The 23,121-nt window shown below is 41.9% G+C and overlaps 1 long non-coding RNA gene across 2 annotated transcripts in view; it reads right to left on the bottom strand.

Annotated features, from left to right (window-relative positions):
• Positions 1–410: 410 nt before the first annotated feature.
• LOC309842014 overlaps positions 411–23,121 on the bottom strand; it is a 90,096-nt gene continuing 67,385 nt past the window's right edge. The window contains exons 2-3 of one of the 2 annotated variants that reach the window (XR_014299441.1): positions 3,464–3,603; positions 411–909 (exon numbers count right to left, since the gene is read on the bottom strand). This is a non-coding gene — a long non-coding RNA (uncharacterized lncRNA). Of the gene's footprint in view, positions 910–3,463; positions 4,501–23,121 lie in introns of those variants that run through there. The other variant, XR_014299442.1, reaches the window with a different exon arrangement.

Here is a 23,121-nt window from a genome sequence, read left to right as displayed (position 1 = left end):
AAAAATCTGATTTTAACAGACCATAAGCTTGTTCTTGCTGGTCTTTGGAAGATTAGGCATTAGCCCTTCTGAGAAAGTTCTGAATGGCTGCTTCATGAAGGGGTGAACTGTGTCCCCAAAGTCTCTTTTTGCTGCCTTCTAATCACAGATGCTGAGACAAATCCTCCCAGGTGCTGGTTTTTCAAAGTACTTAATGCTTTGGCTTTAAAGTTCCTCAGTTGACAGTTCTGCTTAATCAGTTTGTGACAAAACAGCCAATTGGTGGTGGATGCAAAGTGCACTGATAAAGTTAATATCAGGAAACAATTTTTTGAGTGTCAAGCATGTGCATGTGTGTGCACACACATATCCATGTGCTAAGCATTATGGTAAATGTCTGACAAGAACTAAAACATCAAAAAGTCAGGATACCCCATTAGCTGATATTTTTATTATTCCTACATCCTAAACTATGAAAAACAGGGTCATAGAATAAGAAGTGGCAAAAAGAATCAAGATTTGAGGCAGTTCGATTTCATAGCCAGCCTTGATCAATAAGCATGTACACCTGTGTCTAGTTTCAGCTCTGTGTAACTTTGCCATAACCTTGGATAAGCCATTCATCTCTCAAGTTCAGGTTCTTGGTCCAAAGAGGGAAGGGGCACACATTGAGTACCTCCAGTGGGACTTCCTGGCAGGCTTGTTTGTCCAAGCATTCTTGTTTCAGTTTGAGTAATTGAATCCAGTCTTTGTTTTACCGAAGGCCAAGCTTGTCCAGTGTGTCCATGCCACCAGCCAGCAACATTTGTCCATGCAAATGTTGCAACATTCATAGGAATGGGGAGGAAAAGATATCCATAGGTGTTGACAGATGCTCTGCATGAAGGAACAGGAGCTGGGGCCATCACCTGCTGTTTCTAGTGGCCTTCTCTGTCGAGTTAAAATATATGGCAATTATTTGCAACTACAGGGATGAAAGTAGAGGGTATTATGCCAAGCGAAATAAGTCAGTCAGAGAAAGACAATTATCATATGATCTCACTCATATGTGGAGTTTAAGAAACAAAACAGAATCATAGGGGAAGAAAGGAGAAAAATAGAACAAGATGAAGTCAAAGAGGGAGACAAACCAGAAAAGACTTTAAAAAATATTTTTATTTACTTATTTGACAAACAGAGATCACAAGTAGGCAGAGAGGCAGGATGAGAGAGAGAGGAGGACACAGACTCCCCAGGGAGCAGAGAGCTTGATGCGGGGCTCGATCCCAGGACCCTGAGATCATAACCTGAGTTGAAGGCAGAGGCTTTAACCCACTGAGCCAGCCAGGTACCCCTCAGAATAGACTCTTAATCACAGGAAGCAAACTGAGGGTTCTTGGAGGGGAGGGGGATGGGAGGATGGGGTAACTGGGTCATGGACATTAAGGAAGGCATGTGATACAGTGAGCACTGGGTGTTATAAAATACTGATGAATCACTAACCTGTATGTCTGAAACTAGTATTATATGTTAATTAATTGTATTTAAATTAAAATTTTCTTTAAAAATAATTTTAAAATAAAATAAGTAACAATCAAATAATGATCAGAGTTATCCAGCAGGGAGTATGTGTTTTTAATGGCCATGGGCAACAGGGACAAAGACATTTTTTTAAAAACTTACAGAGATCTATTTTGCTCTACTACCTTGGCCCCCATGGGCCACTGCAAAGGGATTCTGTGAACTGTGTACTCAGATGAGTGGTCATTATCTTCAAAAAGGCAGGGGCTGTGATAGACACAGAAACCAAAAAAGCAAGAGTTAAGGGACCATCAGAATAATGGAGTACCAACACTTTATCATCCTTGGCTTGAATCCTCAAGGTCCAGTGTCTCAACAGAATTTTCATTTTGGTCTCATCTGACTCACTTGTCTACCCCTGGGCCAGCTGGCAGTTATACTGAGAACTGGAAATTGTTCTTAGAAGAGAAAAAGAGTATTTGTCAGGTAAACCCAGGAAATGTCCATTAAAGGAAGTTAGGCCTTTTGTCATGGTACTCCATTAGCACCCTCCTGACTGTTTAGGAAAAAAAAAAATGTGACACCCATTAAAGACAGTAAGGAAGATTTTATTCAAGGGATGCTACTACGATGGGATTTTATTTTATAGTATGGGAGAGAGATCTGGCTCAGCTCAGACAAATGGAGATTTACAGCTAAAGAGCATGGTGGGGGTTACTGAATGTAAAATTAAGATGGAACATCAAGGGTAAGGATGAAGGGATTCTGGCTAAACCATCTGGACAGCAATATTGTTGAAGGAAGGCTAGGGTCATAAACTATTGAGAGCAGGGGATAAGGAATTTTTTAAAAGACTTATTAATACATTTTAGAGAGAGGGAGCAGGGGTAGGGGTAGAGGGAGAGGGAAAGAGAATTTTAATCAGACTCTTCACTGAGCATAGAGCCTGAGGTAAGGCTTAATCTCAGGACCGTGAGATCATGACCAGAGCAGAAACCAAGAGTCAAACGTTCAACCAACTGCACCAACCAGGTGCCCTGGGAATAAGGGATTTGATCAGATATTAAGCGTTGTAGATACTGAAGCACCTGGGTGGCTCAGTTGGTTAACTCTCTGGCTTTGGCTTAGGTCATGATCTGATCACAGGATCAAGCCTGGCATTGGACTTGCTGCTCTGTGGGGAGTCTGGTTCTCTCTCTCCCTCTGCTACTTCCCCTACTCATGATCTCTCTCTGTCAAAATAAATAAATCTAAAAAAAAATAGTGGTAAGATACCAGGGGTGAGAGATAAGGAATTTGATCAGATATCAAGAGTAGGATAGGAGATTGCTGAAAATTGACTAAGCAGGTTTCTTGCTAAAACTGGGCTAAGTGGGCAGAGCCTGAGGTCAAGGCTGGACTGAAAGAGGACTCTGAGTAACTTGACTCAAGTCTGGTCAAGGAGAAAATCTTCATCATCCATGACCATTGTATTTTCTGCAGTCACACATTTTACTAATTCTTTTATCATACATTCAGTGAACGAGAAACATGAACACAGCAGCAATAATAATAACAAATGTAAGCGCTCTAGCAGAGACAAAGGCAGTATAGGAATCCACCTCATCAGATTTAGAATATGCATGACTCCATAACTGAATTACTACCACTGCTTGACTTTACTGTTGAGATTAAGATGTAGTACAGAGGATCAGAGGGAAGGGAGGGAAAACTGAATGGGAGTCATCAGAAAGGGAGACAAACCATGAGGTCCTTTAACTATAGGAAACAAACTGAGGGTTGCTGGGGGGGGTAGGGGAGTGGGAGACATGGAGTAACTGGGTGATAGGCATTAAGGAGGACACGTGATGTGATGAGCACCAGGCGTTATCCACAACTGATGAGTTACTAAATTCTCTGAAACCAACGATGATGATCTAATGGCTAACTGAATTTAAATACCTAAAAAAGACACTTAAAAAAAAAAAGATGTAGCATAACTCACAATATCCTTTGAGTGGAAGAATGTGCGGACTTTCCACACCTCTGCTGTCCAAGTCCCATGGCTAGTAGCCACATGTGGCTAATGACCACTTAAATGGTGGCCAGTTCAAATGGAGAAATGCTGTAAAAGCAGAATAAACACTGGCTTTCAAAGACATATTGTAACCAAAGGTCAGAGAGTATTGCCACTTTCACATCACAAACATTGCATGATTTCTACAGCTAATGAGAGTGGGACCCAAGATGGGAGAGGTCAACCTGAAAGTCCATGATGTCAGAAAGAACATGGGGAAGAAAGAGTTACAATCCTGGAGTGGATGGGCTGAGGACAGTCAGAATGCCTTTTTTTTTTTTTTTTTTTTTTTTTGGTGATTCTGTATATGGACAAGGAGAATTCACTGGAGATGACATCTGTATGCCTTACATTTTCAAGGGAAAATTATGAAAACGCATAGAGACCCACAGCCATAGTTTAATTATGTTTGAAATGTATTCAGACCTACTCCAGTCAATAAATTGCATACTTTCACATTTCGCTTCTCAATTTTCTCTTCGGCCCCTCCCATTCTTGAAATCCCAACACAAATCCCATCTCTTGCCTAAGGACCATAAACTACCTCACTATCAAAGGCCACAGTTCATTCATTCATTTGATTCATTCAAAGCAACCTAATCTTGAGTGATGTCTTAGGCGCTCTTCTAGGGACTGGTGACACGGTGAACAAAACAGGTAAAGATCTCACTTTCATGGAGCCTATCTGGTATTTAGGGGAAAATCTTTCCTTATCAACATGAAAAGACTTATGTTGGATGTTGCTTAGAATTTCAGTTTTTTTTTTTTTCTTGACAGTATCTCAGGTGATCATCTTTGAGGTGGTTCTCCTGAAAATCCCTTTGGGGGGTACTGATTCGACTTTCTGAGTCAGACACTTTCCTAAAGACAGGGGTCACAGGAAAAATGACAACTGTCCCTCTTGCAGTAAGAACAGGGATCACAATGCTTGAAACAGAGATATGCTGCTCAGCTGCCAGAAAGTCCACAAGGCTCCAAATGTGTGTGGCCAACTAATGGAACCTGTAACTCAGAGGTTATCATCCTGAGAGCAATGGGAAATCCCTCTAGTTAAGGACTCTCCTTGACAGAAGCTTGACAATGGCCTTGATTCACTTACTATGATGTTTAGGTAATTATACACATTAAGAAAATTGCACAAGGCACTTACATTTCCATGATACCATCAAGGATATTGTTGTTTCATTAAAATGTTACATCTAGAGCTGTAACATATAGAGTAGTTAAGTCAATCACTATGTGGTACAGGTGAGACTATTGTAACAGCCATACTTCCATAAAAAAAGAAAAAAAATTTTGTGGTTTCTGATCTAGGAATCAGCCAGTGAATAATTCTATATCAGTGTCCAGTTACCGGGCTAAACATGTAATTTATTTATACTTCTGAGGGTAAGCTGAACTGTGATCAATGAGCCAGTTGTGTTCTAGTAAGTACTCATTTACCCAACATAACAGATATAAGAAGGTAAAAGGCTTCTAAGGAGACTGGTTATTTATATTTTGAACCACATCTTGGCAGGTATAACTTGCAACTTGTGCTTAGTGGTAAGATTTCTGATATTTACTTTCTTCTTCCCTTGGAAAGTCAAGTTAGTTAAAAAGGAACTAGAGTTGAGTCCATTGTTTTTCATAAATGTTTAAAGAGCTATAGAACTCTCAAGCTTTCAGGGCGCCTGGGTGGCTCAGTGGGTTGAGCCGCTGCCTTCGGCTCGGGTCATGATCTCAGGGTCCTGGGATCGAGTCCCGCGTTTGGCTCTCTGCTCAGCAGGGAGCCTGCTTCCTTCTCTCTCTCTCTCTCTGCCTGCCTCTCAGTGTACTTGTAATTTCTGTCAAATGAATAAATAAAATCTTAAAAAAAAAAGAACTCTCAAGCTTTCTTTACTAGACAGGATTAGATCACATTAGTGATAAAGATCAGAATGATTTACATTGCTAAAATGAGAACTGCCTGTCAGTTTGGAGAAAGCTCATTTTTATAACCAACAGATTGGCTGGGCTAGAGATTAATGACTGCTGTGAGTGGGGTGATGAAAGTGATACATTCAATGACCTGTGGAATTTGTTCTGTAATTTCCCCACTCCTCTGGTCAGCAGAGCATCTTCTTCAGTACCCAGCACTGCCCATAACTGCATTCAGAAAATCACTCTACAAAATGGTTATTTGTTTTGCCTTTTTTTTTTATAATTTTTTAAAACATTTTATGTATTTACATGACACACACAGAGAGAGAATGAGAGCACAAGCAGGGGGAGCAGCAGAGGGAGGGGGAGAAGCAAGCTTCCTGCTTGCTGGGATTGCACAAGGGCTGAAGAAGACAGAATGGGAAGGGGACAAGGAGAATAGTGGGTTTCAGATTCTTGGGAACAGAGCCCACATCTATTTCTATGTTTATCTCACTGCTCTAAACCCAGGTCACAGCACAGTGCCTGCAGCAGAGTCATGGAAGTGCTCCAGAACTGATAACTATTGCTATTTATATTACTAAAATTCCCCCCACAAAGGGCCAAGTGTCATAGCTTCTCCCAGTTCCCCACACTGAATGCAATGAAGAATCAAACTATCGGGTTAAGGATGGCGAGAGGCGTTTAACAGGACCTAGATCACAGGAGCCATATTGTATTGCAGGACCAGGGGTCTTAGCAGTGACTAGGTATTCACTCCTCTTAAGAGGCTAGCTCCTTGGATCTCCCTCTTCAATCCTCTGAACCTATGTCTGGCATCAGAAACAAGAGTAAACATAACTTATCGCCCTTGTTTATTTTTTACTATTATTTGTTACAGAGGAAGAGAGAGATCACAAGCAAGGGGAGCAGCAGGCAGAGGGAAGGCAGGCCCCCCACTGGAGCCTGGTATGGGATCCAATCCCAGGACCCTGGGATCATGACCTGAACCAAAGGTAGATGCTTAACTGAGTAAGCTACCCAGGCATCCCTTATTGTCCTTCTTTAAAAATTTAATGTATTCTCTCTCCCTCTCTCTTTGTCCCCACTCTGTCACTCATACTCACACAATCACAGAGTCACAGACAATAGCAAGGTATTTCCCATTCTAATTCGCTAAGGCACTATGAGCTTAAGCTCTACAGAATCACTTTGCCAGCTGCTGCTCTACCGTGCCCTGATCCCTTCTCTGTCCCCAAGCTCGATCTATAACTCAAGTGTCATGGTGGTGGCTCTTTCCGCCCTCCCTCCACAAGGCTGTCATCAGCACACTCTTCCCCGTGGCTCCACTCCCCGGCACACTCCCCGGCACTGGCTGTCTTTGGCCTACTGGTATGCCCTCTCCTAGAGCCTTTCCACTCTCCCTGAGGGGAAGAGAACCCTTACTTCTCCCCTGTGGCTGTCACCTGTCTGCCATATATTGTGAGGATCAGCCCGATTAAGAGATTGGGAACTAAAAGACCGGCTTCTGGTATGGAAAAAACTAACTCTGGGGCTTGGGACATATGACAGCAGCACATGGAGGTAGAACTGAGATGGTTAGGGAGTTAGCCTGCATTTTCACATTTGGTCAGCAGCAGAACAAAGAGGACACCCCAGATCTCCTATCTCCCAGAACAGTACTCTTCAAGTAACTTACAGCACCATCCTTCTCCAGCTTTGGGAGTGGCACTTTTCCAACCCCAAAGTCTTAATTCTAGGCAGCACTCTTGAGATATATTCCATCCAGAATCACCCCTGGCTGGAAGTAGTGGTTGGCCAAGGCCTCCCAAATATCTTCCCTTCAGAGTTGCTCTTGCATCAAACTCAAAACTGTGGCAGGTACAGGACTTTCCTGTTGGCCTCTAGCTCTAATGGCCTATTGGACTTCAGAGGTGCTCTTTTATACCCACTTACCTTATAACATCACCTTGTGACTCCTCTAGAATTCTCTCCATGGTTTTTCTCCTGTACTGATTGCTATGGACTGAATTGTGTCCCCACAAAAGTCATATGTAGAATTCTTAATCTCCAGTGTGACTGCATCTGGAGATAGGGCCTACCTAGAAGGAGGTACTGAAGGCTTGGTGAGGTCATGGGAGTCCTAATCTGCTAGGACTGGTGTCCTCATAAGGGGGAAACACATGAAAGCACTCCCCCCACCTCCCCTCTGGGGGCCCACAGAGAAGAGGTCATCTGAGGGCACAGTTGAAAAGATAGTGATCTATAGACCAACAAGAAAAGGCTCATTGGAGACCAACCTTGCTGGCACCTTGATCTGGAACTTCTGGCCTCCAGATCTGTGAGAAAATACATTTCTGTCATTTAAGCCCCCCAGCCTGTGTTTGGTATAGCAGCCTGAGTAGACAAAAATATACCGATAAAGCCTCTTTCAAGCTTGGGAGAAACTTTCTATACACTGTGCTCCATGCTTTTGGGTCTAACCCTTCTCTCCATAGCCATTGCTAATATTTGAGCCAGAGAAGTCATAAATACTAGGAATGTTGGAATTGGATAGGGGATCAATAACCATCTAACTCAGTATCCCCAGCTATGAAGAATTAACAAATACGCACACACACACACACACACACACACACTCACACAAACTACAAACATGGTTATCCCACTTAATTACATTGGTCATTTCTTGATACCCAAGCCCACATGCCAGCTCCCCTTCGGAGTACTAACCTCACTATCTCCCTGTGACCTACCCACCTTCATGCAGACCTAGGACCTTATACCTCAACTCCTGCCAAGCTAACGACAAAAGTTTATGATTCAGTTCCTATCTCTCCTGCTTTATTCATGACCTCTTAAAGTCTAGTGACCCATCCTCCTCTTCTTTCTAAAAAACAAAACAAAACAAAACCCACTGTTTCCTGGGAACCTTTCAGATTTTTTTTAAATTTTTTAAATTTTTTATTTTTTTTCAGCGTAACAGTATCTATTGTTTTTGCACCACACCCAGTGCTCCATGCAATACGTGCCCTCCCCAATACCCACCACCTCATTCCCCCTACCTCCCCCCAACCCCTTCTAAATCCTCAGATTGTTTTTCAGAGTCCATAGTCTCGTTTTTCACCTCCCCTTCCAACTTCCCTCAACTCCCTTCTCCTCTCCATCTCCCCTTGTCCTCCATGCTATTTGTTATGCTCCACAAATACGTGAAGCCATAGGATCATCGACTCTCTCTGCTTGATTTATTTCACTCAGCATAATCTCTTCCAGTCCCGTCCATGTTGCTACAAAAGTTGGGTACTCATCCTTCTTTCAGATGTTTTTTACCTCTATAATCTACTGGAGGATAACAATGAACCAGAACCCTTGAGTGACCATTAATGCCTATTGGTCACATCGTGTATGCTACGTAGGACCCTATTCTGTGTTCTTAACAATCATGGCTTTGACTCGTAGCTGAAGTTGGACTTTAACTGGAGTCTATTGTGCAAATACCTGAAGCAGGAAGTCCCCTTCCCAGTGAATGAGGCATGCAGACTTCCAGAGGTCTTGAGGTCCTCTCTTCAAATATACACATTCACTTTGAACAGTCGTACCCTCCCTGAGGGAAAAGATGACCATCCAAAATCAGCCTGTTACCTCAGAGAGTTGCTGCTAGACTGCAGGCAGTGTTAGCGTCCTCCAGTTTGTTGGCCCCTCGGTGCTAGAAATCCCCGTTTCTATACACAAGCTTCCTCTCAAAATTCTAACCAATTAATGGAGGCAACTGGGTAATTTTCTATCGACATAACAGAAGTCCAAGGCTATGTATTTTAAAACAAGCAATTTTGTCCTCTATTGGGTTTGCTATTTTAGTAGAATTATGTGTAAGAGAGGCAGTTAGAAAGAGCTTTTGATGTACAAATTTAAATTTGAACTTATTCTAATTTTGAACTTTATTCTCTTCCCTCTCCCTGGAGAATTTCTTTCATGTCCTTTTTAAAAAAGATTTTATTTATATATTTGGCAGAGAGACACTGCAAGAGAGGGAACAGAAGCAGAAAGAGTGGGAGAGGGAAAAGCAGGCTTCCCACCAAACAGGAAGCCTGATGTGGGTCTCAATCCCAGGACCATGGGATTATAACCTGAGCCTAAGACAGATGCTTAACAAATGAGCCACTCAGGCACCACTTGTTTCATGTTCTTAATAGAACTGAGAGTTTTTATATAGAATATGGATGGTCACCATGATTCTATAGTGCCTTGCTTGACCGAGATATAAAAGTATACAAGCATCAGCTTTCAAAGGATTACGTCCAGCAAATTCTTATGTTTACCATAATGTTAATTTTTAAAATTTACTTGTTTAGATGCAGTACAAAAAACAGATGTTTGTCATTTTTGTAGCAAATTATTACTGGTTTTTCATTCATCTTTGAGAGTCCTGGTGAAGATGTTTGGTTCCCCTTGAAGTACTGAAAAGAAGATACTAAAAAATATTTGGGGGTGACTGGGTTGTTCAGTCGGTTGAGTGGCTGCCTTCGGCTCAGGTCATGATCCCAGGATCCTGGGATCGAGTCCATCTTTAGTCTCTCTGCTCAGCAGAGAGCCTGCTTATACCTCTCCCTTTGCCTGAAGCTCTGCCTACTTGTGCTCTCTCTGTCAAATAAATAAATAAAATCTTTTTTAAAAATTGGAAGGGCTCCTCAGTCACTCTTTCCTCCTATCCCCATTTGTACATAAAGAAAGGCAGTGCAAACCTGGAGGGAGGAGCCCAGAATGAAAATGAAAGAAAGAAAGAAAATTAAAAAGAAAGAAAATGAAAGGGGAACTGGCTGAGAGACTAGAACCGAAGCTTCACCAAAGTATAGCCTTCCAGGAAGTAGAAAATGGGATGTTTGCTTCCAGCTTGGAGAGTATGGGAGCTTGGGTAAAAGAAACGAGCAAAATCCCAATGATTACGAGGCTCTGGAGGAATGGGGTGGGGTACCCAGGTGACCAGTAGGTTACAAACCCTGATTCTACCCATTTTTATTAAAAAGAAAAAAAAAAAAAGATACCCTGCAGTTCATCCTCTTCATGCCCCTCCCTCCTGCAAAGGGAGTACAAAGCAGTGACTCTCGAGGTACATAAAAATGAGTGAGACATAAACCACCAATCACAAACGTTTCAGAAAAATCAAGCCACGGAAAAAAAGAACAGCTTTAATATGTTTCTTTCAAGAGAGAATATGCACCTAAGGGGGGGGGGGAAATGTTAGACATTAACATCAGTGTAATTAAATTACACTGATAAGTCAGAATATCTTATCATGAAATGAGAGCAGGCAGTTATAAAAATAATTAACCGATATCTTGGAAATACAAATAGCAACAGCAGTAAAAAGAAAGCTTTCAAAGAGATGGGTTGAATAGCAGAATGAGCACTGCTTAAAACCAAACCAGAGAGATGGAATATCAAGCTAAGGAATTCTCTAAGAAGGCAACCCAAGAAGAAAAAGACAAAAGCTCTGAGTGACAGGTAAGGAATTATAGAAGACAGACCTAAAAGTTCCAGTAGAGGTCTACAGACATCCCATTGGTTTGCAGGAAAGCTTATCTTCTGAGCCAAAAGTAAAGCACCTCAGCGCCGTTGGACTTTTTCTCAGCTATTGTTGGCTTCTGGCTCAGAGTCTCAAAGTGCTGGTTTGGGCCCCAGTTTTCCCCCAGGATTCCCCTACCAGCACCTGTGACTTTTTCAGACAGCCTCCTCAGGAAGCCCAGGACAACCAGCAGCTTCAGCGCTACTCAGTCCCTAGCACTGCGCCTCCTAAGCTAACACTTCGTTACACTCTACCCATCGAGAGCCGGTCCGAGGCGACGCCCCAGGACTCCAATGAGTCCAGCTGCCAGATGCCAATCCAGCGATGAGAAAGCTCCTGAGCTCCAGAAAGCCACATGGGGACGCTGAGCCCCAAGGCCCCTGCATCATGGTCCCGCCGCGCCTTGTGGGAGTTGTAGTCCCCCCAGGGCCTCCAGCCTCCTGTGGGAAGGTGGGGCTGGCAGCTGGAAGAACCCGGCAACCACAGCTGCGAAGGACGCCTCTGCCTCCCTGGGAACTCAGGCTCTATGGCGGCCAACTAGGCAGGACCATGGGAGTCTCCAAAACAAGAGCAGGAGCAGGCTGGGCGCCTTCCCCTAGGTTCGCCGCCCTTCCCGCCCTCTCGCTCTCTCGCACTCCCTTACTCCCTCACTCCCACGAGCCCCCTCTCAGGTTTGGAACTTGATGAGGGAGCAGGAGGCTGACTGAGGACAAAGCAAAAGCTGGCACCTTGCACCCCCTCTCCACCCGCTCCCCTCGGTAATATGTGTAACATTCCTCAGGCACACCTGACCGCCATAAACGAGAAACAAAGAGTTAACTTGCAGAGATCACAATCCTGCAAGACAGGCATCTCCCAACTATCTTGATGTTAATGGCTTGGTAAAAGACAACTCCTCTTTAGCATATGAAAACTCCGTTGAAACCTCCCTTTCCCTCACCTTCCCCCAACCACAGAGTACTTAACCTGCCCTCTCTGACAACCCGGGGCAGCAGCACTTCCTGCCCACAGGTCCAGTCCCCGTGCTTTAATAAACCACCATTTTGGAGCAAATATGTCTCAAGAATTCTTTCTTGGTCATCGGCTCCGGACCTCAGCCCACTGAACCTCACCTAGGTTCTAGAACTTCATCAACTCTTTCCCTTAAAAATTGATGGTCCATATGGTTTTAAAATTAAATATACTAAGATGTTATTTTCTTTTTAGAATCCTGTCCTTCACATCAATAATCTTTCACTACAAGTTCAGGTTACTTTTGTATTACTAAAACACATATTATTAAGGAAAAAAAAAAGCTGTCTCCCACTGAGTGTGAGCTAATGAATCTAACAGCTACTCAGGTGATACCAAAAATCCATCATGGTTCCTCATTCCCAAAGAAGATTCACTGCCTTTGATGGGGTACAATAACAAGGTCATTCTGGAGGTGGAGTGCCTGGCCATGGTTCCTCACTTGTCTGTCAAGCTTCAAACAGGGAACTCCTTACGGTAAGATGCCAGGTTTAACCACTGTCCCAGCTGCTTTTCTTGTAGCCCTTACACAAGTTTTGGATCTTCTCCTTTAAGGAATTTTCCCTCCAGCCCAGTTCTCAAGAGCTAAAGGTTGCTCAACTCCCTTGCAACTCCCTGGTGCCAGCTTCAGGCCCAGGTCCTTCAAGCAAAGTCCTTAGTACCTCTCAGTGATGAGGGAGCATGAGGCTGGCTGAAGACAAAGCAAAAGCTGGCGCTTTGCACCCCCCTCTCCCCCCTCTCCATCCGCTCCCCCTCAGTCCTCTGTGTAGCATCCCTCAGGCAGCCCTGACTGCCAAGAACAATAAGCAAATAGTTAACTTGCAGAGCTCACAGTCCTGCTAGACAGGAGTCTCCCTTGGCTTACAAATGTCCTAAATCTCACTAACAAAGACGATTGATAGCAGGATTGTGACAACCCACCAAAAAGTATCCCAACTATCTTAATCTTAATAGCTGGTCTAAAGACAACATCGATCAAGAGGCAAGGGCAGGGCATCAGGTAGGCCTGGGTCGACCTGGCATATGGCCTATAGGCCCTCTTTAGCACATGAAAACGCCATTGAAAACTTCCTTTCCCTCACCTTCCCCCAACCGCAGGGTACCTAACCTGCCATCCCTCACTACCGGGGGCAGCTGCATCTCCGTCTGCCCATGGGTCCTTGTCCCCGTGCTTTAATAAACAACCTTTAATAAACAACCTTTTTGCACCAGAGACGTCTTAAGAATTCTTTCTTAGCCATCAGCTTCGAACATCACCCCACCGAACCTGACTCAGGTTCTGGGACTTCATCATCAGCACCTACTGCTCTCCTCTCCTGGTGGTCTCTCCGGAAGGGGTCTTCTCTAGCTCTTCTAGCATGAGATGTGCACTTCCCATCTACCCCTGTTGCTGGACCAACCTTACCTATCCTGCAGGGTCAGGTCAGCCTGGCTTTTTATCTGTTGTTCTCTTCTGAGTGGTTAGTTTGTCATAGATTCCGTGCTTTGCTTTTGTCAGGATTTATCCTGGACTATCAAAACCCTTTTCTTGTGCCCGTGAAGCCTACGAAACAGTCCTGATGAGAGAACCAGGAACTCGAACAGATCACATTTATCCTGAATGTTCTGTCCAAAATGAAAAATACATTTCTGAGGAGCCTCAAGATCTCTGAGAAGGGAAGTTTCACCAACTCTGTCATGTAGGGGGATCAATTCCGATTCTGTGTCAATTTTCCTACTTTCCCAGCTAGTAATTCTTTACCTCAGAAAGGCCACTCTCAACCGTTTCCTCTCTCAAAGGCAGTTGCTCTTAGAGTCTGCACATGGCACTTGGGGACTGCTGGTAGTTGGCTACTGCCCTCTGTACCTTGGGTCTAACAGCTGCGGGGCATCAAGACGAGAATGAATGTCTCTTGTTCTAAGACTTAATATAGTATGGGGCACATGGTAAGAAATAATCACTTTTTTTTCGTTGATCCAAGTGTTCGAACTTTCTAAATTATTCTAGTACCACAATTTACTTGTTCTAAGATTTGTCCTCCCCCCAATTTTAATATCTCTTAAGGTGGCACTCACCTTGCACTTGATGACATATCCTAGTTTAACTGACAGCATTTCTCTTTCTTAGTCGAACATAAACTATATTGCATCTTACCCTGATGAAAGCTAGGATGCAATTAAATACTCTATTATGGTTACGATTCTGATATTTGAAATCCTCTGGTAGCGCCCTGTGCCCCCACAGTGTAGTACCTCACCTCCTCGGCATAGTATACAAACCATCTCGCCCCCAATGTTAACCCCGGGGCTCAGCCTCCATCCCCAGGTGATGCTACCAGATCAGTTGTCAGTTGTCATGAACTTGCTGTAGTTTCCCAAATGCACTGTGCTGCCTCCTGGCACTCTGAAACTTGACACACTCATCCTCATTCTTCTGCTTTGCCCTTGTGTATCACCTCCCCTGAAAATATGTTCCTAAGTGCCTTTTCCCAGCTCCAACCTACCCTTGGCAGTCTTTTATCTCCCTGTGGTAAAGCCTGTCACACTGCACCATGGACATGCCCGTTGTCCCCCTGAGAAGAGAAAAGGGACAGTGAGGGCCCGCCAGCATTTGCAGCTCTAGTGCAGAGCCCCATGCCTGGCTTGCAGGAAATGCCAGATCATGAAGACAAACGGAGATCATCCTCTGGCTAAAACCAGCTCTTCTTTGCCTACTGCAGGATCTGGATCAATAAAGAGCAGCCAGTTATTATTGCTGTTTTTCTAGGGATTTTTTCCCCATATATTTCCCAGGTCTTTACTCTTTTTATATCACTTTAATTCAGGCTTCAACCACTTCCTAGTCAGATCAGGTGAAATCATTTTCCTTCCCATACCCTTGATGTATTTCACACCTAGTAATTTTTTTTTAAAGATTTTATTTATTTATTTGACAGACAGAAATCACAAGTAGACGGAGAGGCAGGCAGAGAGAGAGGAGGAAGCAGTCTCCCCGCTGAGCAGAGAGCCCGATGTGGGACTCCATCCCAGGACGCTGGGATCATGACCTGAGACGAAGGCAGCGGCTTAACCCACTGAGCCACCCAGGCGCCCCCACACCTAGTAATTTTTTTTAAAAGATCTTATTTACCCATTTGACAAATCACAAGTAGGTAGAGAGGCAGGCAGAGAGAGAGGGGGGAAGCAGGCTCCCCGCTGAGCAGAGAGCCTGATGTGGGGCTCCATCCCAGGACCCTGAAATCATGACCTGAGCCGAAGGCAGAGGCCTAAACCACTGAGCCACCCAGGAGCCCCCATACCTGGATTTTAATCAACGTGGATTAAATTTTTAATTTAATTTTTAATCAACGTGGATTTGCTGCATCAAATAGTTCCTTCTTCTTCAAATATAAATATATAAATATATTGATCAAGTCACTTGCATGTCTTAGGAGAATGTCATATCTTTAGTAGCAAACTTGAAATCTTGGCCATTGGTTTTGATTTTTGTTTTGGTTTGATTTGGTTCGGTTTTTGTAATTTTAAAAATCCCTCCAGCCCTTGGCTCTGTCTGACCTGATTGCTTTCAGCTGTTTCTGCAACAAAATTGTCCCGGCAGCGAAAACTCTTTGTTTTCAGTGGCGCCTCCTTCTGAACACTTTGTTAATAAAAAGCTTTTTTTTTTTTTTTTTGATATGGCAAATGTGTAACAACAATGAGGTATTTCAAAGAGGTGAACCACAGATAAATTTCTCTAAGGGTGGGGTGAGGGTTACTCAAAAAGGAACTTTACAAGGCTTCTAAAGATATTGATAATCATTATAACTTAACGTGACTTATTGTTGCTGTGCTGTTAACTGGTCAAACACTTGTTGGCTTCCAAGAAAGACTAACATAGTTCTAGATGGTTCTAGCGGTGTTCTAGCACAGGGTCTCATGAGGCAGGGATTCTAGCCACTGGCTGTGCAAGGCATGAGGCCTCTTAGTGATTCTATTTTTTTCTCTGCAGAATGGGCCCCCAGGTTCTTTCTACCCAAATAAATAATGTGGTGATTCTCTGAGTGAGTTGTACTTTTGGTTTAAACAGCCAACTGTCTCTTAAAAAGGACTTTTGTTTGAAGTTCTTTAAAAAAAAAAAAAAGTCCTTTTATGGGCGCGTGGGTGGCTCAGTGGGTTAAGCCGCTGCCTTCGGCTCAGGTCATGATCTCAGGGTTCTGGGATTGAGTCCTGCATTGGGCTCCCTGCTCTCTCTCTCTGCCTGCCTCTCTGCCTACTTGTGATCTCTCTCTGTCAAATAAATAAATAAAATCTTTAAAAAAAAAAAAGTCCTTTTAAAAAAATCTTTTTATTATTTTTTATTTTTTAATCCCATATATTTACTCTGATCCTGGAACTTTGTCATTTTGACCTTCTCTGCTGATTAAAATATTCTCTCCAAAATGTCAGTTATTTGCAGGTACTTGCACTGTAGACATTCTTTACATATTTTTTTAAAAAATCCATTCATGATCCTTAGTGAAAATCTCAGGAATCTGAAAGACTACTATTTGCTATTCATCAAATAGTTACTGTCTCCACTAAGTGACAGGGCTTCACAGAACGTGAGCTCACAAGAGATGTAGCCTTTTTTCCACTTTCTGCTACCATATTCATTTCTATGTTACTCAGAGGAGCCTTCTTTGTAGAAACATATTATCCAATCTTTTAAAAATCATAAAGCTGAATTTAAATTCTGTCCCTTCATTCGCCACAATGCTTAAAATGCAAAGCAAATTTTGTTCCATTTTTTAAGAGCCCATAGATGGCATTTTTAAATGTTGCGTTTTTGAGTTTTCATCTCTATTTATGTTACTTCTACTTCACAGATAAACAATTGCTAATGACAATGTGAACTTCCTACAAATGTGCAATCAAAATCCCTAGGTACACATTACTGAAGTTCTTCGTTCCCTTTAAACATTATTTTCCTCTTGATATGCATTCTTGTTTTGTATTGTATTGCATTCTAAAGTTTGTTTTTTTTTTTTTAACAGACTGCATTTTTTAGAGTAGTTTGGGGATCAAAGTAAAATTCCCTTTCCCCACATACACACAGCCTTCCCCATTATCAACATCCTGTACCACGGTGATAATTTGTCACCCTCACTGACCCTACACTGACACATCACTATCACCCCAAAGTCCACAGTTTACATTAGAGTTCACTCTTGGTGGGACACCAGGGTGGCTCAGTGGGTTAAGGCTTTTGCCTTCAGCTCAGGTCATAATCTCATGGTCCTGGGATCGAGCCCCAGACCAGACTCTCTGCTTTGCAGGGAGCCTGCTTTCCCCCAACCCCTGCTTTCCCCGCTTGCCTCTCTGCCTGCTTTGATGCCTGCCAAATAAATAAATAAAATCTTAAAAAAAAAACTTTTCTCATAGAATTCACTCTTGGTATAGTACCTTATGCATTTTGACAACTGTGTAGCGATATATATCTAAAATATCATACATATCATACAGAACATTTTCACTACCCTAAAAATCCTCTGTGCTCTACCTATTCATCCTCCTCCTCTCCTACAAACCGCGGACCTTTATACCATTTGCATAGTTCTGCCTTTTCTAGAAGGTCATATAGTTGGGACCTTGCAACATAAAGCTTTTTCAAATTGACTTCTTTCACTTATTATGATGAATTTTAAGTTTGTTCCATGTTTTTTCATTGCTTGATAGCCATTTCTCTTTATTGCTGAATCATATCCCATTGTCTCAATGGACCACAGTTTATCTATCCATTCTCCTCCTGAAGGACATCTTGGTTACTTCCAACTCTTCACACTTATGGGTAAAGCTGTTATAAACACAGGTTTATATGCAGGTTTTTGTGTACACAAAGTTTTCAGCTCTTTTGGTTGAGTACCAAGGAGCACGATTGCTGGATCATATGGTAAGAATATGTTTAGTTTTGTAAGAAACTGCCCAACTGTCTTCCAAAGTGGTAGCACCATTTTGGTGTTCTCACCAGAATAAATGAGAGTTTCTCTTGTTCCTCATCGTCAAAAGCATTTTATGTTGTCAGTATTTTGGATTTTAGCCATTCTAATAGATGTGTAGTGATATATCATTGTTTTATTTGTTTATTTATTTATTTATTTATTTAAAATATTTTATTTATTTATTTGACAGAGATCCCAAGAAGACGGAGAGGCAGGCAGAGAGAGAAAGAAAGGGAAGCAGGCTCCTGCTGAGCAGAGAGCCCGACGTGGAACTCGATCCCAGACCTGAGCCAAGGCAGCGGCTTAACTAACTGAGCCAACGAGGCTCCCCTCATTGTTCTTTTAATTTACAATTCCTTAATTATACATGCTGTGGATCATCACTGCATCTTTTCATATCATTACTGCCATCTCTATATCTTCTTCAGTGAGGTGTCTGTTCCAGTCCTTCCCAATTTTTCAATCAGGTTGTTCATTTTCTTATATTTGAGTTTTAGTATCATATATATATATATATATATATATATATATATATATATATTTATTTATTTATTTATTATTAGTTTTTTATAAAGATATATTTTTATCCCCAGGGGTACACGTCTGTGAATCGCCAGGTTTACACACTTCACAGCACTCACCATAGCACATACCCTTCCCAAAGTCCATAACTCCACCCCCCTTCTCCCAACCCTCCTCCCCCAGACAACCCTCAGTTTGTTTTGTGATATTAAGAGTCACTTATGGTTTGTCTCCCTCCCAATCCCATCTTGATTCATATATTCTTTTCCTACTACCTTAACCCCCATGTTGCATCTCCACTTCCTCATATCAGGGAGATCATATGATAGTTGTCTTTCTCCGCTTGACTTATTTCGCTAAGCATGATACGCTCTAGTTCCATCCACGTCGTCGCAAATGGCAAGATTTTATTTCTTTTGATGGCTGCATAGTATTCCATTCTGTATATATATCACATCTGCTTTATCCATTCATCTATTCATGGACATCTAGGTTCTTTCCATAGTTTGGCTATTGTAGACATTGTTGCTATAAACATTCGGGTGCACGTGCTCCTTCGGATCACTACGTTTGTATCTTTAGGGTAAATACCCAGTAGTGCAATTGCTGGCTCATAGGGCAGTTCTATTTTCAACATTTTGAGACACCTCCATGCTGTTTTCCAGAGTGGTTGCACCAGCTTGCATTCCCACCAACAGTGTAGGAGGGTTCCCCTTCCTCCACATCCTCACCAGCATCTGTCATTTCCTGACTTGTTCATTTTAGCCATTCTGACTGGTGTGAGGTGATATCTCATTGTGGTTTTGATCTGTATTTCTCTGATGACGAGGGATGTGGAGCACTTTTTCATGTGTCTGTTGGGCCATCTGGATGTCTTCTTTGCAGAAATGTCTGTTCATGTCTTCTGACCATTTCCTGATTGGATTATTTGTTCTTTGGGTGTTGAGTTTGCTAAGTTCTTTATAAATTTTGGACACTAACCCTTTATCTGATATGTCATTTGCAAATATCTTCTCCCATTCTGTCAGTTGTCTTTTGGTTTTGTTAACTGTTTCCTTTGCTGTGCAAAAGCTTTTGATCTTGATAAAATCCCAATAATTCATTTTTGCCCTTGCTTTCCTTGCCTTTGGTGATGTTCCTAGGAAGACGTTGCTGTGGCTGAGGTCGAAGAGGTTGCTGCCTGTGTTCTCCTCAAAGATTTTGATGGATTCCTTTCTCACATTGAGGTCCTTCATCCATTTTGAGTCTATTTTCATGTGTGGTGTAAGGAAATGGTCCAATTTCATTTTTCTGCATGTGGCTGTCCAATTTTCCCAACACCATTTATCGAAGAGGCTGTCTTTTTTCCATTGGACATTCTTTCCTGCTTTGTCGAAGATTAGTTGACCATAGAGTTAAGGATCTATTTCTGGGCTCTCTATTCAGTTCCATTGATCTATGTGTCTGTTTTTGTGCCAGTACCATGCTGTCTTGATTATGACAGCTTTGTAATAGAGCTTGAAGTCTGGAATCGTGATGCCACCAACTTTGGCTTTCTTTTTCAATATTCCTTTGGCTACTCGATGTCTTTTTTGGTTCCATATAAATTTTAGGATTATTTGTTCCATTTCTTTGAAGAAAATGGATGGTATTTTGATAGGAATTTCATTAAATGTGTAGATTGTTTTAGGTAGCATAGACATTTTCACAATATTTATTCTTCCCATCCAGGAGCATGGAACATTTTTCCATTTCTTTGTGTCTTCCTCAATTTCGTCATGAGTACGTTATAGTTTTCCGAGTATAGACTCTTAGCCTTTTTGTTTAGGTTTATTCCTAGGTATCTTATAGTTTTGGGTGCAACTGTAAATGGGATTGATTCCTTAATTTCTCTTTCTTCTGTCTTGTTGTTGGTGTAGAGAAATGCAACTGATTTCTGTGCATTGATTTTATAACCAGTTACTTTACTAAATTCCTGTACAAGTTCTAGCAGTTTTGGAGTGGAGTCTTTTGGGTTTTCCACATATTGTATCATATCATCTGCAAAGAGCAATAGTTTGACTTCTTCTTTGCCAATTTGGATGCCTTTAATTTCCTTTTGTTGTCTGATTGCTGAGACTAGGACTTCTAGTACTATGTTGAATAGCAGAGGTGATAACGGACATCTCTGCCGTGTTCCTGACCTTAGCAGAAAAGCTTTCCGTTTTTTCCATTGAGAATGATATTTGCAGTGGGTTTTTCATAAATGGCTTTGATGATATTGATGATATATTGATGATATGTGCCTTCTATCCCTGCACTTTGAAGGGTTTTGAGCAGGAATGGATATTGTACTTTGTCAAATGCTTTTTCAGCATTTATTAAGAGTATTATATGGTTCTTGTTCTTTCTTTTATTAATGTGTTGTATGACACTGATTGATTTGCAGATGTTGTACCAACCTTGCAGCCGTGGAATAAATCCCACTTGGTCGTGGTGAATAAACCTTTTAATGTACTGTTGAATCCTATTGGCTAGTATTTTGTTGAGAATTTTTGCATCTGTGTTCATCGAGGATATTGGTCTGTAGTTCTCTTTTTTGATGGGATCCTTGTCTGGTTTTGGGATCAAGGTAATGCTGGCCTCATAAAATGAGTTTGGAAGTTTTCCTTCCATTTCTATTTTTTGGGAACAGTTTTAGGAGAATAGGAATTAGTTCTTTAAATGTTTGGTAGAATTCCCCCGGGAAGCCATCTGGCCCTGGGCTTTTGTTTGTTTGGAGAATTTTGATGACTGTTTCAATCTCCTTACTGGTTATGGGTCTGTTCAGGCTTTCTAGTTCTTTCTGGTTCAGCTGTGGTAGCTTATATGTCTTTAGGAATGCATCCATTTCTTTCAGATTGTCAAATTTGTTGGTGTAGAGTTGCTCATAATATGTTCTTATAATTGTCTGTATTTCTTTGGTGTTAGTTGTGATCGCTTCTCTTTCATTCATGATTTTATTTATTTGGGTCCTTTCTCTTTTCTTTTTGGTAACTCTGGCCAAGGGTTTATCAATCTTATTAATTCTTTCAAAGAACCAACTCCCAGTTTTGTTGATTTATTCTATTGGTTTTTTGGTTTTTATTTCATTGATTTCTGCTCTGATCTTTATGATTTCTCTTCTCCTGCTGGGCTTAGGGTTTCTTTCTTGTTCTTTCCCCAGCTCCTTTAGGTGTAGGGTTACGTTGTGTACCTGAGACCTTTCTTGTTTCTTGAGAAAGGCTTGTACCACTATATATTTTCCTCTCGGGACTGCCTTTTTTGTGTTCCAAAGATTTTGAACCGTTGTATTTTTGTTATCATTTGTTTCCATGATACCCTGTGTCTTTTGACTGGGGCATTTAGCCCATTAACATTCAGGGTAACTATTGAGAGATATGAATTTAGTGCCATTGTATTGCCTGTAAGGTGACTGTTCCTGTATATTGTCTCTGTTCCTTTCTGAGTTATTACTTTTAGGCTCTCTCTTTGCTTAGGGGACCCCTTTCAATATTACCTGTAGAGCTGGTTTGGTGTTTGCAAATTCTTTCAGTTTTTGTTTGTCCTGGAAGCTTTTAATCTCTCCTTCTATTTTCAATGATAGCCTAGCTGGATATAGCATTCTTGGCTGCATGTTTTACTCGTTTAGTGCTCTGAATATATCATGCCAGCTCTTTCTGGCCTGCCAGGTCTCTGTCGGTAAGTCTGCTGCCAATCTAATATTTTTACCATTGTATGTTACAGACTTCTTTTCCCGGGCTGCTTTCAGGATTTTCTCTTTGTCACTAAGACTTGTAAATTTTACTAATAGGTGATGGGGTGTGGACCTATTCTTATTGATTCTGAGGGGCGTTCTCTGCACCTCCTGGATTTTGATGCTTGTTCCCTTTGCCATGTTGGGAAAATTCACTCCAATAATTCTCTCCAGTATACCTTCTGCTCCCCTCTCTCTCTCTTCTTCTTCTGGAATACCAATTATTCTAATGTTGTTTCATCTTATGGTGTCACTTATCTCTGGAATTCTCCCCTCGTGGTCCAGTAGCTGTTTGTCCCTCTTTTGCTCAGCTTCTTTATTCTCTGTCATTTGGTCCTCTATATTGCTAATTCTTTCTTCTGCCTCATTTATCCTAGCAGTGAGAGCCTCCATTTTTTATTGCACCTCATTAATAGCTTTTTTGATTTTAACTTTTATTTCTCCAGAAAGGGCTTTTATATCTCCCGAGAGGGTTTCCCTAATATCTTCATGCCTTTTTCGAGCCCGGCTAGAACCTTGAAAATCATCATTCTGAACTCTAGATCTGTCATATTACCAATGTCTGTGTTGATTAGGTCCCTAGCCTTCGATACTGCCTCTTGTTCTTTTTTTTTTGTGGTGAATTTTTCCACCTTGTCATTTTGTCTAGATAAGAGTATATCAGGGAGGGATGCCTGGGTGACTCAGTTGGTTGGACCACTTCCTTCAGCTCAGGTCATGATCCCGGAGTCCTGGGATCGAGTCCCACATCGGGCTCCCAGCTCCACAGGGAGTCTACTTCTCCCTCTGATCTTCTCCTCACTCAAATAAATAAATAAAAGTCATTAAAAAAAAAAGCGTATATGAAGGAGCAAGTAAAATACTAAAAGGGTGGCAAAAACCCCAGGAAAATATGCTTTAACCAAATCAGAAGAGATCTCAAATCATGAGGGGGGAGAAA

Source organism: Mustela nivalis (assembly GCF_964662115.1).
Source record: "Mustela nivalis genome assembly, chromosome: 10".
Taxonomy (NCBI): Eukaryota; Metazoa; Chordata; class Mammalia; order Carnivora; family Mustelidae; genus Mustela; species Mustela nivalis.
The sequence above is the reverse complement of the archived record's forward strand: the minus strand, read 5'-3'. Positions and strand labels throughout refer to the sequence as shown.